Genomic DNA, 4,251 nt, shown 5'->3' with positions numbered 1-4,251 from the left:
CAGTAAGCCACTACACTATGGATACCCAAATTAATAACATCAATTTCTTGAGCTGAAGGAAAAAAAGAACCAGCATGAGATTTGCAAAGGAATTAAGGTGCCTGAAATGGGCTGTAAGCGCCTGAATGAGCTCCACCGAAAACCTTGCCTAACTTGTGTAGGCACTTGAGATCCTGTAGGCTCCTACATTTGCTGGCAAACTGACCTTAGGCACCTAAAATTCTGCTATGTCACAGACCAGAGGTACCGTTATCTTGGCTGAGCTGAGTCTCTAGATGTCAGTATCTGAGCTCAGGTCATTTGTGATTTACAAAGTAAGGGTATTTATACATGTGCTTCAGGAGTAGGGGCTGGTGGAGGTGGTTTAATTAGAGCAGCTCTGAGAGCCACTGTCAGTAAAGCACCCAGAGTGTCACCTGTATCAGTGTCCCTGCACTCAAAAATGGTGGCGGGGGCACTTTAACTAAAATTTGTCGATCAAGCTTTAGTTAAAGTGCTCCTGCTGCTATTTTTCAGCATGGGGACGCTGATACACACGCTACTGGAGTCTGTTGGAGTGCAGTAATTACCATGCTTCAGCAGACTCGATTAATCAAGTCTGCTCCAAAGCGCCTATACACATGCTGCCTTGCTGCATGTATATAGGCGCCCTAAGTGGCTCTGTGCATTGGTTCCCTGGCAGACCCAGATAAGCAGGTATTCTCCATGCACACATAACATTGACTGACAGCTTGGAGTGCAGCACCCAGAGTCACTATTATTGGGAAACAGTGGTGGCAGTTCCCACCTTTTACACAATGGCCTAATAGTGCTCACTCAAGAAGTGGGACACCTGGACTCAAGGCCTTCTTCAGCCTCGGGGGGCTTATCCCCAACATCCCTGCCAAATGCCTAACAGCAGGCTAAGGCCTACATTGTGCTGAGGTCACCCTCACTCCTTCCTGTTGAAGCTGGCCTGCTCTATACATTGATTCAATTTTATCCCTGTCCCAAGGACTGATTATGTGTTTTATCAGATGTATAATGTTGCCCTCAGCCCAGCCTCATCCATAATCTTGGCTTGGGTATGTCTGGAGGTTCCTGGCCAGAGGGTCTTGCCCCTCTACTCAGGGTCAGACCAGTGCCATATTTGGGGTCAAGAATAAATTTTACTTCATGGTCAGATTGGCATGCACTGTGTGGGGTTTTGCTGCTTTCTGTAGTGGGGGACGGAGAGCGTGGCCCCCTCCCTGGGATCTCTTGAGCATATTTTAACCTTTTATAGAAGCAAGACATTGGCTGTTGTGGTCCCCCTCTTTACCTGTGGCAGGTTTGGGGGTTATGTCCTGTGTCGTGTCAGGGTTAATGGTAGTTTTCCAAAGAGTTTAGATGATGGATTGTACAAGGTGGCTTGGATAAGGGGTTGGACTAGATGACCTCTGGAGGTCCCTTCCAACCCTATTTCTCTATGATTTCTATGATTTCCCTGGGACGTAGGAGATGCCTGTTTGGATTCCTTCAGGCTGGGGAGAATGTGGACTCTAGGTCTCACTTTCATGATGAAAACTTTAACCATTAAGTTATTTGGCAAAATGGATCACAACTTAGATGTGCGAGTCTAAGAGGCAGTTTCACACAAGTGCCTAACACTCTGCAGGGAGGTGCTGAGAAGCACCCAAAAGCCATCTAAAGTCTGAGAAAGAGGTGAGATTTCAACACACTCCTCTCTTCAATGCTTCCTTTTGGCTGACAGAGGCATCTCCCTGCTTAGTGCACAGAGTTGTGAAACTTTATTCTAGGTGTCTAACTCTGTTTAGAACCAGTATCTACTCTTCTGCACACAGCTATGTACCACGCTACCAGCCATTGTACAGTATTTTGAGTGGTGGTGGTGCTCCTAATTTAAAAGGGAGCAAGTGTTTGTCTCTTTGTCCTAAAACTGTATGCTTCCTTCCACTCCAGGCATTAAGCGAGGGATGCCTTTGCTGAGCTGTGAACCTGCTACTCTTCCTTACTATTTCTTCATTTACAATATGATATTTTGTGGATGGCCCAGTCGGGTTTCAGTCTCTGTTGTCTGCCTCTACAAATAATCCCTGGATCACAGCCGTTGCAATCCAAGTACAGGACAAGAGATGGCAGGTGGGCACAGCAAACAGCTGTGGTCAGCCAAAGAAAAGAATGAGGAATGAATGAGGAATGAATGTGCCCTAAGCTCCTTTTAAATCCCTACTAAGACCCACTTCCATTCTGAGTTTCCAAAGAAATTAGTCTATTTGTGATGTGGCTTCAGGGCTACTTAAACACAGGTACTGTCTACCAAAACAAACAAGGAAAATATATTGATAGCAAATTTTCATCCCTCTTTTCTACCTTTGTCTTATAATTTTTGTAGAGTGCAAGTACTTTAGGGGACGGACTGTGTTTTCCTATGTTTGGTCAGCACCTAGCACAACGTGGGCCCAACCATGAAAATTTATACCAGTTGTGAGTGCAGGTGTGGAAGGTGTTTCGTTCCATGCCCCCATCTCATTTCCCACTGCAGAAGATTTAGAAAGAGCAGCAGTGGGCACATCTGCACGTGAAGTTAATGTGCCACAATAAACTCCAGCGCATAGTGAGCTGGAGTTTATTGCTCCTAGGCACTGCAGGGTTTTTTGGTTTTTTTTCAAATTTTATGTATCCCAGGCCAAATTAGCCAAAATTAATTCCAAATCCAAGAGTCCAGAACCAGAAGTGAACCCACTACCAGTACACATCCTCCACCCCCATCTGGGGCCTCAGATGTTTCCCAAAACTTTGGTAAGCATCCTACTTCCAGGCCCATGCCCAGAGGCTTGGAGTTCGGATGTCTCCAAGTTTCACTTGCTCTCAGCCGTAAGGCCCCAGGAGCAAGCTAGGGAGGAGTCTCCCATTTCCGCAAAGTGGGCAGAAAGCCAAGATTAACTATGCGTTACCTACACAGGTACTATCCCATGCCACCAGAGTGGTCTTTCCTGGGTTTGACCAGGAAGCCCTTGTGGTGATCACGGTATTTCCCCTGGGCAAGCATAAACTATGCTTGATCTGAGCCTTCAAGAGGCCGTGAAGACCACTATGTGTAATCTTAGCCTAAAAAAGGCCAAGACGTGCATCTGGGATTGCAGCATGTCGAGCCAGGTCGGAGCAGCCCCAGCTGACAGGGCGTCTGGGGGGTCAGCCTGCCAGCCCCGGCTTGCTCCGACTGGGCTCAGCACGCTGCAGAGGGGCTGGCTGGGGCACGAGGGTGATGGGGCACAGGGTTAGCCTGCAGGCAGCCCCCGCACTGAAGCACCCTCGTGCCCCAGCCAGCTCCATCAGCGTCTACGTGTGCACCGCTGCACGCTGAAGAACGCAGCCGTAGGACAATACTTGTTTTTATGAGTACTAACCTACTGCCGAGTTATTTAATTGACTGTGGCCTAATAGGGCTGCACGTGTAGATGCCAAGACTTGACCGAGGAGCTAATGAGGCAGCTCTACAGTAAACGTCTTGTGTAGACGCTCCCACAGAGGCCAGAATTTTCAGACCCACGTGTATAAAATCAGGCAATTGATTCAATGAAGAGGAAATCTAAATCAAAGCAATCTGATTTCCAGCAATGCTGCAATCGTGTTCTGCAACTGTCTGGCATCCCTTGATTTAACAGTCTTAACTTAAGTATCCAAACTTCCCTGCCTACATATGGCTCTAAAAACCAGAAATGAGGGCACAGGGAGGCGGGCCCGCGACTTGCACCTAGTATTCCCGCCTGGATACGGGGTGTAGGCGAGCCCCCAAACCAGTGGGACTGGGAGGGAGGAGACTACCCTGGTTATAGCTTATGGACTTCTTGAAACACGGTTTCGAGCCTGGCAGGTCAATAGTGGACAGGACGGGAGGTGCCGCGGCCGGCTGGACGTCCTTGGACACGAGGGTGACTTGCGTGGGGAGCTGCTGGTGTGGAGCATGTGGGTGGAAACCCTGGGGCTGGGCTTCTCGGCCTCTCCTGGGCCAAGATTTCATCCTCTCCTGGGCCAAGATGGAGCGCAGGAGGAAGCAGCTGAAGTCCCGGCCCGGAGAGCCTGGGCTGGCGGCTGGTGGCTGCCTGTGGCTCCTGTCGCTCCCGAGTCCCGCGGCTTGGGGCGGCGGCGAAGCCCCCGGGGCGGCTGCAGGGACGGGCCCGCGCCACCCACCCGGCTGCGCCATCCACGTGATTTGACCCAAAACACGAAACCTATCATTACTTTTTTTAACAGCCCCCGGGGCGGCGG

Source organism: Crocodylus porosus, unplaced genomic scaffold, assembly GCF_001723895.1.
Source record: "Crocodylus porosus isolate Cpor-Errol unplaced genomic scaffold, CroPor_comp1, whole genome shotgun sequence".
Lineage (NCBI taxonomy): Eukaryota > Metazoa > Chordata > Crocodylia > Crocodylidae > Crocodylus > Crocodylus porosus.
Note: the sequence above shows the minus strand (reverse complement) of the source record.